The 14,726-nt window shown below is 40.9% G+C and overlaps 1 pseudogene; it reads left to right on the top strand.

Annotated features, from left to right (window-relative positions):
• Window positions 1-2,515: 2,515 nt before the first annotated feature.
• The window catches only part of LOC128932164 (importin subunit alpha-1 pseudogene), a 58,239-nt pseudogene continuing 46,028 nt past the window's right edge, over window positions 2,516-14,726 (top strand).

The raw sequence follows: 14,726 nt of genomic DNA, 5'->3' as shown, positions 1-14,726 counted from the left end.
CTTTAAGCTTCTCCAGCTGCAGATACAGGCAGTGTCCACATTCCACAGTCAGCTATTTCTACTATCACTCCATTTACATTTGGTTCAAATTTCACTCCCAGTATTACCACTTCTCCTTTCTTTGCTGTGTTTCATCTGGGCCACTCGTCTCATGATTATCTGTTTTTGTAAACTCTCATGTGGGTTTATCCCTGAGAGACAAGGAGACAGCACAACCACTTGATTTGCCATCTGTGAGTCAACTGAATAATAGATGTGCAGTGACCGAGCCTGGATGAACTGAAAGAAGGGACGTGGTTGGCTACTGATGATGATGTACATCTGTTATTTATGTAGTGATTTGTGTACTCAAGAGTGAACGGGGAAGTTTCACAGTTAATATACTGTGGAAACTGGAATTTGAACTGTATTGCTGGGAGACTAGTGTTATTTAAGCCATGGTAACTGAAATTTGTGCACACAGGAACTGTGCAAAGCAAGGACTGCCTGGACCTGTTCATTATAGAAAATTTAGAAAAGATAGACACACAAAAAAGGGACAGCATATCAACTTTTGATCCAGGGATTGAAAGCTTTACGCCTGACTAGGAAGAGAATGCTTACAGCAGCAGTGACTGTGTGTTCTGGACAAATTTAGAAACACAGTGTTAATTTTCTATTTCTTTAAGGGTTCAGGGTCAAAAAAGGAAAATCAAATTTAAAGGTTTAGACATCAGAAGGGGATCAGAAGGAGAGGCTACAGGGTAGGCCCCCTGCTCCCTTGTAGTTAAGATCAAACCAAAAGAAGAAAACCTTGAGGCAAAAGTTTCATGAACTGTAAATTCCTCTGAATATAAGGATTATCGTTTGTACCTAACGGAGGCTCTTCCTGTGGATTTTTAAACTTCCTCTTCTCTGTGTTGTTCAGGGAACCGACACTGCAGCCCTGCTGAGCCTCAATCCAGGCGCAATTCCTAGGTTTCCTTTACAGGGTCTGGCACTACTCCTTCCCCAGTCTTTGTTTTTGGAATCAAGTAGCTTCTGTCATGGGCTTCATTGCTCACCTAATTGCCTATACTAGGGCCTCAACTCAGTTGCCAGGGGATTTCTTCCAAGTAGTTAAGGAAGGAAAGGGACTTCTCATCAAGGGGGCCATAGATTCCCTTTTAGCTGATAAAAAAAAAAAAACCTAGGTTTTACTTTTAAAATTTTATTATTGAATGCAGAGGCTAGCTTCTTCACAACATCTTTCAAGACCCTGCCTCATCAAACACTTCTTATGACATTCTGTGTTTTCTGTGGGTCACATGAAATTGACAAGGCTTCTTTTTTGATTTGATAAACCCACTTAAAATGAATATACCTGTTCCAGGAGTTCTAATGCTCCACTAGAGAAGTTTCAATCACTTTCTTTTTTCTTTTTTAATTTTTGAGACAAAGTCTTACTCTGTCACCCAGGCTGGAGTGCAGTGATACAATCTTGGCTCACTGCAACCTCTGTCTCCCACTTTCAAGCAATTCTCCTGCCTCAGCCTCCCTAGTAGCTGGGATTACAGGCACATGCCACCATGCCCAGCTAGTATTTGTATTTTTAGTAGAAACAGGGTTTCACCCTGTTGGCCAAACTGGTCTTGAACTCCTGACCTCAAGTGATCCTCCTGCCTTGACCTCCCAAAGTGCTGGGATTACAGGCATGAGCCACTGCACCCATTCCACTTCCTTTTTCATTTGGGGAGATATGTGATAACTAAGGATCAAGACAGTTGGTGGAAGGGCTAGTTTTTTACTTAATGGAGTCATGAAGTTAGGAGTTGGGCAAGCCAATGACGTTATTCTAGAGGTAACAATTAATTAGTAATGAATGAGACAGGGATGGGGAGGTCATAACTAATTAGCAAGCAGTAAAGATTGGTAGTGCACCACTATATAGATTACCTTGTGTACACCATCTCACGTTTTCTTGATCACCATTTAACCACAGATGCGACAACTAGCTTTGTGCAGGTGTATTTGGATAGTACCTTCCTTCAGGTGCATCTGTTCTTATGCCCTGCAGCAACCCTAATACGGTGGCTACTTGGCTCTCATGCATACAAAATCTGGAAGGGTTGACTGATTGAAGCTCAGGGGCAACCCTGACTAATAGAGAGATAAGAGCCAGTGGACAAGGGCTACCTCTATCCATTCCTTGGGCAGAAAACACTATGGCATATTCTGTGTTGTGCCATAAGGGAAGAATGGACTAAGTGGAAGGCCCTGAAAATGTGGGAACCCCCTCATGTGTCTTTTTGTGACTGAGATAGTAACTCAATCAATACGATACTCTGGGAGGAATTGCAGAAGCTAATGTCATCATTAAAGATTTAAAGGCTGTAGGGATGGCAGGTCTCATCATATTCCTATTTGATTGATTTACCTTTATGACTTCTATAAAACCCATAGGGTTATGGCAGATAATAGCTCCAATTACAGATGCTGTGGAGAAATATGGAGTTTTTCCTGGGCAGATCAGCACAGCTTTCATTATTCAGGTATAATGTATGTGGTAATTAATCTGGCAAATGCATTCATTTTAGTACCTGTTACTCGGGAGCTCAAAGGTAAGTTCACACTATGTGGGAGGGACACAAGTACACATTCACTACCTCGACACAGAGATATGTTATCTTGTGGCTGCCATAATACAGTCTGTAAGAACACTGATCATTATGGCATTTCACAGAATGTCATGAGGATCCTCTACGTTAGTGACATCATTCTAATTGGACCTGGTGAGTAGGAAGTGACAAGTAGTCTGGATGTTCTAATAAGACACATGTATGCCAGAGGGCTGGAGAAAACCTCATAAGATTAAGGGGCTTTCCAAGTCAATGCATTTTTTAGAAGTTCAGTGGTCTGGGACTTACCAGGACATGCTCTTTGAGATGAGATAAATCAAAATTAGTTGCACTTTGTATCCTCCTACCACTAAGAAAGAGTCACGGTGTTTCATAAGCTGCTTAGAATTTGGAGGGAAGCCCTTGGGAGTACTTCCGGAGAAAGAGAGAGCTTTGTGGTCCAGGCTGGATATAAATGAGCAAATATAATGGTGCTAAAGGAATCTATTGTGGACAAACAAGGTATGTGGATATTCTTGCAAACTCCAATAAGAACATCATAATATACATCAGTAGGGTTCTGAGGCAAGGACATGCCTTCTGAGCAGAGAAATAGTCTCCGTTTAAAAAGCACTTCCTAACATGTTCTGGCTCCTGATAGAGAATTGAGTACCTGGCCATAGGACATCAAATAATTATGAAATAGATGCTGATGGGCATTTGGGTTGGTTCCCGGTCTTTGCTATTGTAAACAGTGCCACAATGAACATATGTGTCTATGTGCCTTTATAATAGAATGATTTATAAACCTTTGGATATATACCCAGTAATGGGATTGCTGGGTCAAATGGAATTTCTATTTCTAGACTCTTGAGGGATCACCACACTGTCTTCCGCAATGGTTTCATTAATTTACACTCCCACCAACAGTGTAAAAGTGTTCCTATTTCTCCACATCCTCTCCAGCATCTGTTGTCTCCAGATTTTTTAATGATCGCCATTCTAACTGGGGTGAGGTGGTATCTCAATGTAGTTTTGATTTACATTTCTCTAATGACCAGTGATAATGAGCATTTTTTCATATGTTTGCTGGACTCATATATGTCTTCTTTTGAAAAGTATCTGTTCATGTCCTTCACCCACTTTTGAATGGGTTTGTTTTCCTTGTAAATCTGTTTTAGTTCTTTGTAGATTTTGGATATTAGCCCTTTGTCTGATGGGTAGATTGCAAAACATTTTTCCCATTCTTTTAGTTGCTGGTTCCCTCTAATGATTGTTTCTTTTGCTGTACAGAAGCTCTGGAGTTTAATTAGGTCCCATTTGTCTATTTTGGCTTTTGTTGCCAATGCTTTTGGTGTTTTAGTCATGAAGTGCTTGTCTATGCCTATGTCCTGAATGGTTTTGTCTAGGTTTTCTTCGAGGATTTTTATGGTGTTAGGTCTTATGTTTAAGTCTTTAATCCATCTGGAGTTAATTTTAGTGTAAGGTGTCAGGAAGGGGTCCAGTTTCTGCTTTCTGCACATGAGTAGCTAGTTATCCCAACACCATTTATTAACCAGGGAATCCTTTCCCCATTGCTTGTTTTCGTCAGGTTTGTCAAAGATCAGATGGCTGTAGATGTGTGGCATTGCCTCCGAAGACTCTGTTCTGTTCCATTGGTCTATATCTCTGTTTTTGTACCAGTACCGTGCTGTTTTGACTACTGTAGCCTCTTAGCATAGTTTGAAGTCAGGTAACTTAATGCCTCCAGCTTTGTTCTTTTTGCTTAGGATTGTCTTGGCTAGGTGGGCTCTCTTTTGGTTCCATGTAAAGTTTAAGGTGGTTTTTTCCAGTTCTGTGAAGAGGGTCATAGGTAGCTTTATGGGGATAGCATTGAATCTGTAAATTACTTTGGGCACTATGGCCATTTTCACAATATTGATTCTTCCTAACCATGAGCATGGAATTTTTTTCCATCTGTTTGTGTCCTCTTATGAGCAGTGGTTTGTAGTTCTTTTTGAAGAGGTCCTTTACATCCTTTTTAAATTGTATTCATAGGTGTTTTATTATCTTTGTAGCAATTGTGAATGGCAGTTCACTTTTGATTCAGTTCTCTTTTAGTCTGTTATTGGTGTATTGGAATGCTTGTGATTTCTGCATGTTGATTTTGTATCCTGAGACTTGGCTGAAGTTGCTTATCAGTTTAAGGAGATTTTGGGCTGAGATGATGGTGTCTTCTAAATATACAATCATATCATCTGCAAATAGAGACAGTTTGACTTCCTCCTTTCCTAATTGAATACCCTTTATTTCTTTTTCTTGATAGATTGCTCCGGCTAGAACTTCCAATACCATATTGAATAGAAGTGGTGAGAGAGGGTATCCTTGTCTAGTGCCAGGTTTCAAAGGGAATGCTTCTAGTTTTTGCCCATTCAGTTTGATATTGGCTGTGGGTTTGTTGTAAATAGCTTTTATTATTTTGAGACATGTTCCATCTATACCTGGTTTATTGAGAGTTTTTAGCATAAAGGCTATTGAATTTTGTCAAAGGCCTTCTCTGCATCTATTGAGATAATCATGTGGTTTTTGTCTTTGGTTCTGTATATGTAGTGGATTATGTTTATAGACTTGCATATGTTGAACCAGCCTTGCATCCCTGGGATGAAGCCTGTTTGATCATGAAAGATAAGCTTTTTGATGTGCTGTTGCAATCAGTTCACCAGTATTTTATTGAAGATTTTTGCATCTATGTTCATCATGGATATTGGCCTAAAGTTTTCTTTTTTTGTTGAGTCTCTGCTGGGTTTTGGCATCAGGATTATGATGGTCTCATAAAATGATTTGGGAAGGATACTCTGTTTTTGTATTGTTTGGAATTGTTTCAGAAGGAGTGGTACCAGCTCCTCTTTGTTATGTCTGGTAGAATTTGTCTGTGAACCCATCTAGACCTGGGCTTTTTTTGGTTAGTAGGCTATTAATTGGTACCTAAACTTCAGCCCTTATTATTGGTCTATTTAGGGTTTCAACTTCTTCCTGGTTTAGGCTTGGGAGGGTGCAAATATCCAGGAATGTATTCATTTCTTCTAGGTTTACTGGTTTATGTGCATAGAGTTTGTAGTAAACTCTGATGGTAGTTTGTATTTCTGTGGAGTCAGTGGTGATATCCCCTTTATCTTTTTTTTATTGCATCTATTTGATTAGTCTGTGTTTTCTTTTTTATTAATCTGGCTAGTGGTCTGCCTATTTTGTTGATCTTTTTCAAAAAATCAGCTCCTGGATTGATTTTTTGAACGGTTTTTTTGTCTCTATCTCCTTCAGTTCTGCTCATCTTAGTTATTTGTTGCCTTCTGCAAGCTTTTGAGATTTTTTTAATTGCTCCTCTAGCTCTTTCCACTTTGATGATAGGGTGTCGATTTTAGATCTTTCCTTGCTTCTCATTCAGGCATTTGTTGCTATAGATTTTCCTTTAGATACCGCTTTAAATGTGTTCCAGGGATTCTGGTACATTGTGTATTTGTTTTTGTTGGTTTCAAAGAACATCTTTATTTCTGCCTTCATTTCATTGTTTATGTAGTCAACATTCAAGAGCCAGTTGTTCAGTTTCCATGAAGTTGTGCAGTTCTGAGTTAGTTCTTAATCCTGAGTTCTAATTTGATTGCACTGTGGTCTGAGAGACTGTTTGTTATGATTTCCATTCTTTTGCATTTGCTGAGGGGTGATTTACTTCCAATGACGTGGTCAATCTCAGAGTAGGTGCAATGTGGTGCTGAGAAGAATGTATATTCTGTGGATTTGGGGTGGAGAGTTCTGTAGATGTCTATTAGGTCTGCCTGGTCCAGATCTGAGTTCAAGTCCTGAATTTCCTTGTTAATTTTCTGTCTCGTTGATCTGTCTAATATTGACAGTGAAGTGTTAAAGTCTCCCAGTATTATTGTGTGGAAGTCTAAGTCTCTTTGTAGGTCATTAAGAGCTTGCTTTATGTATCTAGGTGCTCCTGTATTGGGTGCATATATATTTAGGATAGTTAGCTCTTTTTGTTGCATTGATCCTTTTACCATTACGTAATACTCTTCTTTGTCTCTTTTGATCTTCATTGCTTTAAAATCTATTTTATCAGAGACTAGGATTGCAACTCCTGCTTTTTATTTGCTCTCCATTTGCTTGGTAAATCTTCCTCCATCCTTTTATTTTGAGCCTGTATGTATCCTTGCATGTGAGATGGGTTTCCTGAATACAGCACACTGATGGGTTTTGACTTTTTATACAATTTGCCAGTCTGTGTCTTTTGATTGGGGCATTTAGCCCATTTATATTTAAGGTTAATATTATGTGTGAATTTGATCCTATTGGTCAAATAGGATTTTGATGCTGCCATTTTGATGCTAGCTGGTTGTTTTGCCTGTTAGTTGCCACAGTTTCTTCATTGTGTTGATACTCTACCATTTAGTATGTTTTGGCAGTGGCTGGTACTGGTTATTCCTTTGTATGTTCAGTGCTTCTTTCAGGAGCTCTTGTAAGGCAGGCCTGGTGGTGACAAAATCTCTCAGCAATTGCTTGTGTGTAAAGAATTTTATTTCTTCTTTGCTTATGAAGCTTAGTTTGGTTGGATATGAAATTCTAGGTTGAAAGTTCTTTTCTTTAAGGATGTTGAATATTGGCCCCCACTCTCTTCTGGCTTGTAGGATTTCTGCTGAGAGATCCACTGTGAGCCTGATGGACTTCCCTTTGTGGGTAACCTGACCTTTCTTTCTGGCTGCACTTAGCATTTTTTCCTTCATTTCAACCCTGGTGAATCTGAAGATTATGTGCCTTGGGGTTGCTCTTCTTGAGGAATATCTTTGTGGTGTTCTCTGCATTTCCTGGACTTGAATGTTGGCCTGCCTTGCTAGGTTGGGGAAGTTCTCCTGGATAATATCCTGAAGAGTGTTTTCCAGTTTGGATTCATTCTGTCTGTCACATTCAGGTACACCTAACGTAGATTAGGTCTTTTCACATAATCCCATATTTCTTGGAGGCTTTGTTCATTTCTTTTCACTCTTTTTTCTCTAATCTTGCTTTCTCGTTTTATCTCATTGAGTTGATCTTCAATCTCTGATATCCTTTCTTCTGCTTGGTCGATTTGGCTATTAAAACTTGTGTATCCTTCACCAAGTTCTCTTGTTATGTTTTTCAGCTCCATCAGGTTATTTATATTCTTTTCTTTTTTTTGAGGGACAATGAAAAAAAATCTAATGTATTCTTAGCTTTAGATATGATAATACAGAAAATAAGAGACAATAGTCAAGTAGATAATTACCATGAATTTTCAATAAATATTGAAATACATGAGTCACTAGAATCAGGAAGCATAATGATCTCAAGCAGGATAAATATCAAGAAATCCACCTCATCACCATACCTCATCAGAGTGAATCTTTAAAACATCAAGCAATGAGAAAATCTTGAGAACAATCAGAGAGATTGACAATTCACCATGAAAGGAACAGCATTGATATCTCACTTCTCAATGGTAACAATAAAAACTGGAAACCAGAATATAATACATTTAAATTACTGACCAGAAATAGTTTAACTATAATTGTATTCCCAGAAAATTATCTGGGAGTCTGAGGTTTTAGGGTGAGGTTAAAATAAACACATTTCAGATAAAAACTGAAAGTTTACAAGCAATAGACCCTCACTGAAGAATTCTTTGCTTTTTTTTTATTTTTAAATATATATATTATTGCGTTTTAGGTTCTGGGGTACCTGTAAAGAACATGCAGGATTGTTGCATAAGTACGTAGATGGCAATGTGGTTTACTCTCTCCATCTCCATCACCAATATCTGGCATTTCTCCCCATGTTATCCCTCCCCAACTCCCATCCTCCAAATATCCCTCCCCTCTTCCCCCTCAACAGACCTCAGTGTGTGATGCTCCCCTCCCTGTGTCCATGTGTTCTCATTGAGTGAGTTTCTTAATCCTGAGTTCTAATTTGATTGCACTGTGGTCTGAGAGACAGGTTGGTATGATTTTCATTCTTTTGCATTTGCTGAAGAGTGTTTCACTTCTAATTATGTGGTCAATTTTAGAATAAGTGTGATGTAGTACTGAGAAGAATGTGTATTCTGTCAATTTGGGGAGTAGAGTTCTGTAGATGTCTATTAGGTTAATATTCTTGTTAATTTTCTGTCGTGTTGATCTGTCTAATATTGACAGTGGGATGTTAAAGCATCCTACTATTATCGTATGGGAGTCTAAGTCTCTTTGTGGGTCTCTTAAGAACTTGCTTTATAAATCTGGGTGCTCCTATATTGGGTGCATATATATTTAGGATAGTTAGCTCTTCTTGTTGCATTGATCCCTCTACCATTATATAATGCCTTTCTTTGTTTTTTTTTTTTTTTGATGTTTGTTGGTTTAAAGTCTATTAGAGACTAAAATTGCAACCTCTGCTTCTTTTTTCTTTCTATTTGCTTGATAAATATTCCTCCATCCCTTTCTCTTGAGCCTATGTGTGTCTTTGCACATGAGATGGGCCTCCCAAATTCAGCACACTGATGTGTCTTGACTCTTTATCCAATTTGTCAGTCTGGGTCTTTTAATTGGGGCATTTAGCCTGTTTACATTTAAGGTTGATTTTATTATGTGTGAATTTGATCCCGTCATTATGATGCTATCTGGTTGTTTTGGCAGTTAGTTGATGCAGTTTCTTCATAGTGTCAACAGTCTTTACAGTTTGGTATGTTTTTGCAGTGACTGGTACCAGTTTTTCCTTTCCATGTTTAGTGCCTCCTTCAGGAGCTCTTGTAAGGCAGGCCTAGTAGTGACAAAATTTCTCAGCATTTGCTTGTCTGTGAAGGATTTTATTTCTCTTTTGCTTATGAAGCTTAGTTTGGCTGGATATGAAATTCTGGGTTGAAAATTCTTTTCTTTAAGAATGTTGAATATTGGCCTCCACTCTCTTCTGGCTTGTAGGGTTTCTGCCATGGGATCTGCTGTGGGTCTGATGTGCTTCCCTTTATGGGTTACTGACCTTTCTCTCTCTGGCTGTCCTTAACTTTTTTTTTTTAATCATTTCAACCTTGGTGAATCTGATAATTATGTGTGTTGGGATTGCTCTTCTTGAGGAGCATCTTTGTGGTGTTCTCTGTATTTCCTGAATTTGAACATTGGCCTGCCTTGCTAGGTTGGGGAAGTTCTCCTGGATAACATCCTGAAGAGTGTTTTCCAACTTGGTTCCATTCTCCCCATCACTTTCAGGTACACCAATCAAACGTGGGTTTGGTCTTTTCACATAGTCTCATATTTCTTGGAGGCTTGTTCACTTTATTTTGGCTCTAATATTATCTTACTGCTTTATTTCATTAAGTTGATCTTCAGTCTCTGATATCCTTTCTTCTGTTAGGTCAATTTGGCTATTCAAACTTGTGTATTCTTCATGAAGTTCTCATGCTGTGTTTTTCAGCTCCATCAGGTCATTTATGTTCTTCTCTAAACTGGTTATTCTAGTTAGTAATTCCTGTAACCTTTTTTCAAGGTTCTTACCTTCCTTGCATTGGGTTAGAACATGATCCTTTAGCTCAGAGGAGTTTGTTATTACCCACCTTCTGAAGCCTCCTTCTGTCAATTCATCAAACTAATTCTCCATCTAGTTTTGTTTTCTTGCTGGTGAGGAGTTGTGATCCTTTGGAGGAGAAGAAGTGTTCTGGTTTTGGGAATTTTTAGTTTTTTGTGTGCTGGTTTTTCCTCATCTTCATGGATTTATCTGCCTTTGGTATTTGATGTTGGTGACCTTCAGATAGGGTTTCTGTGTGGACATCCTTTTTGTTGGTGTTGATGCTATTCCTTTCTGTTTGTTAGTTTTCCTTCTAACAGTCAGGACCCTCTCCTGCAGGTCTGTTGGAGTTTGCTGGAAGTCTACTACGGACCCTGTTTGCCTGGGTGTCACCAGCAGAGGCTGCAGAACAACAAAGATTGCTGTCTGTTCCTTCCTCTGGAAGTTTTGTCCCAGAGGGGTGCCTGCCAGATGTCAGCTGGAGCTCTCATGTATGAGGGTTCTGTCGACCCCGGCTGGGAGGTGTCTCCTAGTCAGGAGTCATGGGGGTCAGAGACCTACTTGAGAAGGCACTTTGTCCCTTAGCAGAGCTCCAGTGCTGTGCTGGGCTATCTGCTGCTCTCTTCAGAGCTGGCAGGTAGGAAAGTTCTAGTCTGCTGATGCTGCACCCACAGCTGCCCCCTCCTCTAGGTTCTCTGTCCCAGGAACTAGGGCTGCTGCCTTTATTTCAGAGATGCCCTGCCCAGAGAGGAGGAATCTAGAGAGGCAGTCTGGCTACAGAGGCTTTGGGGCACTGTGGTGGGCTCTGCCCAGTTTGAACTTTCCAGTGGCTTTGTTTATATGCTGTGAGGGGAAAACTGCCTACTCAAGCCTCAGTAATGGTAGACGCCCCTCCCTTCCACCCAGCTCAAGCATCCCAGGTCAACCTCAGACTGCTGTGCTGGCAGTGAGAATTTCAAGCCTGTGGATCTTAGCTTGCTGGGCTCTGTGGGGGTGAGATCTACTGAGCTAGACTACTTGGCTCCCTGGCTTCAGCCTGCTTTCCAGGGGAGTGAATGATTCTGTCTTGCTAGTGTTCCAGGTACCACTGGGTTATGAAAAAAAAATTTCTGCAGCTAGTTCAGCTTCTGCTCAAACAGCTGCCCAGTTGTGCTTGAAACCCAGGACCTTGATGGCGTAGGCACCTGAGGGAATCTCCTGGTCTGTGAGTTGCAAAGACCATGGGAAAAGCATAGTATCTGGGCCAGAAGGCGCTGTTTCTCACAGCATGGTCCCTCACAGCTTCCCTTGGCTAGGGGTGGGAGTTCCCTGACCCCTTGTGCTTCCTGGGTGAGGCAACGCCCCACCCTGCTTTGGCTTGCCCTCCGAAGTGGGCTGCATCAACTGTCTAACCAGTCCTAATGAGATGAGCTAGGTACCTCAGTTGGAAATGCAGAAATCACCCACCTTCTGTGTTGATCTTGCTGGGAGCCACAGACTGGAGCTGTTCCTATTTGGCCATCTTGCTAGTTGGCGCAGTTACTTTTTATGGCAGGTGAAATATCCTGAAGTGGTGATGTATATGGAGTCTTAGGCAGTAGTAAATGGTTTGGCTGGTTAATCAAGGCCCTAAAGGAGGTAAGTTTGGAAGACAAGATGTATGAGTAAGAGGCATGTGTATGGACCCATGAAAGTAGGCATGAAGCTTTCTGTGTGTCGTGGTAATGCCCACTGAAGAACAGTCATCTGTGGGAGACCCTCATCAATTGAGTCAACAGATCATTTGTCCTGCAGATTTCAGCCACCCTCTGTCTCAGCCACTCTAGCTCTATGCAATGGACTTATGGTAGAGTGGTCATGGTACAAGGATGGAAGTTATACATGAGTACAATGGCATTGGGTTCCATCTCACTAAAGCTAAGGGCCCAACTTGCCAAACACAGAGACTTGTATTAATCCTCTGAATGGCCCATCACTTGAAGAGAACAAACAAGCACCTAATAACTGTTTGCTTGTATCAAACCCCTTCTACCAGTTGCAGCAGTAGGGACTGTAGCCTTATTCAGGAAACTTTCTGTAGTAAGTCCTTTGTAGAGACTGTGGTTGGCTACCACGTTGAGCTCTCTGGTGGTCAGGATTTAATAATGTAGGGCATGAGTGGATCTGAGCAGTGCAGGAGATGTAATCTGTCAGACACCTTGTGTGTACCACTTCACATCTTCACAGCTTCTCAGTTTATACTTACTCCAGTCACTGCTGCGGCAACTAGTTTTGTGCAAATAAATTCAGACAGTGCTTCACTTCATCTGCATCCCATTTTGCTGCTCTGGGACTTCTCAAATGCTGTGCTGTGAGATGGTTGTGGAAACCCACTCAGGCATGTGCAGCTTGAAAGGGCAGGGGAGTTAAAGCCCAATAGGGCATCCCTTTTCTAATGGGGGATAAGAGCTGATAGATAAATAATGGATAAATGAGGCATATTCTATACGGCTCCTCAGAAGGTCTTAGTGGGGTGAAGCCCTCGTTACACAGCAGTGACCAACTTGATAATGCCCTCCTACCCTCTCTTTCCTGGATCATTTCCCAGATAAACTACTTGCACAAGCCCTTTTCTTGGGCTCTACTTTTGTGGAAAAATCCAAAATCATCTCAATCCAATGTAAGTCAAATTTCCTCAAGTCTTACCTGTATATTTAGGTACAACAGAGGCACACTGAGGGTAAAGATAAAAATTTCTTGTCTCTTGCTCCAAACTGCATGACCCTCATCTTAAGTTCTTCCTCTCTGGCTTACACAATGTCCACTGAATGCCACTTGGCAGTCATGCCTCAGTACTGTCACTAATGTCTTGGGTGACAATGCTGATGATGCCTGAGCCAAGTCTGCACTCTCCAGGTGATACACAGGATGCAGACCCTGACTCTCTAGCTCCTAAGTGGCTCTTCACTCTCTTGGATTTTCTCTATTTGGATCCGCACAGCAATAAAAGAAAATTTCCTCTTCCCTTTGGTGTTATACTTCGTTTCTCAGGCCCAATGCACTGTGAGTAACATCCTAGTGTCTCCTTTGATTTTGCGTATGACCCAGCCAGATCAGACCTAGTTCATGGAGCTGGGCCAAAGAGTGATAGGCAAAGCCAATCTCAAGCTCTTCCTCCCATCTTCCTTTCTCTCAGACCCTTCTCAAGCCTTCTCTACTAGCTTCCTTCCAAATAGCCCCAAAATGCAGATAGCCACATCCTCAATGATTATTCCATTAGAACTTTTCCCTTTGTTTGACTTGTCAGAAAGGCCTGAAACATAGCAGTGGATGCGTCTTAGGCTCATGTGGAATCCCACTACCTTTCCCTCTACAATATTACCCTGAGAAAGTCTACTTCATATCTAAAATGTTAATGTTCATACGGAGTGGAATGCCTTCTTGTTGTAGACTGCGATTGCAAATATGACCTATGGATTTCCAGTCCTCACCAGCCTCTGGCTACCAAATAAGGTCATATTTTCTTTTACAATCTAAAGTAAAATGGCCCTGAGTCCCCATCCTTTTAACACCCTTCCTCTGCCGAGTTTTCCTCCACAATTGCATTCTGGGAAACAAGGAGCCACTCCCATGCCCCACACATCTGTGCTGTTGGGCATGTTTATTGACCATTCATTCTCCAACTTATCTGCTTCTCCAGCATCCTTCACTCTCCACATAGAGCTGCAAGTGAGGAAGGGGCCTATGAACTGAATATAATAAATTTGGTAATCACAGCTCTTAGGTTTTATTATTTTTTTTTAAGATAACACAAACCACCCAAAGAAGTTTGAGGTGGGTGACAGTTTGCCATTCCCACACAAACTCACTATCAGGTTATAATAAAAGCAAGTCTCAGACCAAATTCTGCTACACAAGCAGACATTTGCTAAACACACATTCACTAGCAAGTGATCACAAAATGGCTCACATGGCCTATTCTGGAGGCTTGATGAAGTCATAGCCCATCTGGCCTTTTAGATGCTCTGATGAGCACTGCACGTGAACTTCTGTTTACTGGAGTCAAAAGCCAATACTGCAGAGGCAGGATTCTGTCACCCTTATAGTCAACATCAGATAGCAAGGATATTCCACATTGATGACTACACACCGATGGCTGCCAACAGAGCCTGTTAGCAATCAAGTCTCCCAGGGTAGTAGGCTACCAGGTTCCCTGGATTCGAATACTCTGACTAGATGAGGGTAGAGATATTTTAGTCAGTCCACTTATTAAGAATTCTTTTAATTTTTACCAATAAAAGATCATTTCTGAAATTTGTTAAGTAAATCAATAGAACACAGTTTTGCATGATAAAAACTCATTTTTGATATTCAGTGTGTAAGATATTCAATGGTGAAGTTTTGACTATTGATTGAGATCCAGACAACAGAAGCACTGGTGGGTGGACTCTAGATGAAAGTGCCAGCTGACCACCCCTGGCTGCTCTTAGTTAAAGCTGCAACTAACTGGCACATATATAGTATCTGTCTGTGTTGAAGCATTTTATAGTATATTGCTGTCATCATTACAGGCCCTTAAATCTCAAAGTCTAAGGCCCCAAACCCCCTGGACTCCACAGGTGCTCCTGCTCAGTGGAAGGCTTGCTCATTTCCTCCCACTCCCCTTTATAGGAT

This window comes from Callithrix jacchus, chromosome 1 (assembly GCF_049354715.1).
Source record: "Callithrix jacchus isolate 240 chromosome 1, calJac240_pri, whole genome shotgun sequence".
In the NCBI taxonomy this organism is placed as follows: Eukaryota; Metazoa; Chordata; class Mammalia; order Primates; family Cebidae; genus Callithrix; species Callithrix jacchus.
The sequence above is the reverse complement of the archived record's forward strand: the minus strand, read 5'-3'. Positions and strand labels throughout refer to the sequence as shown.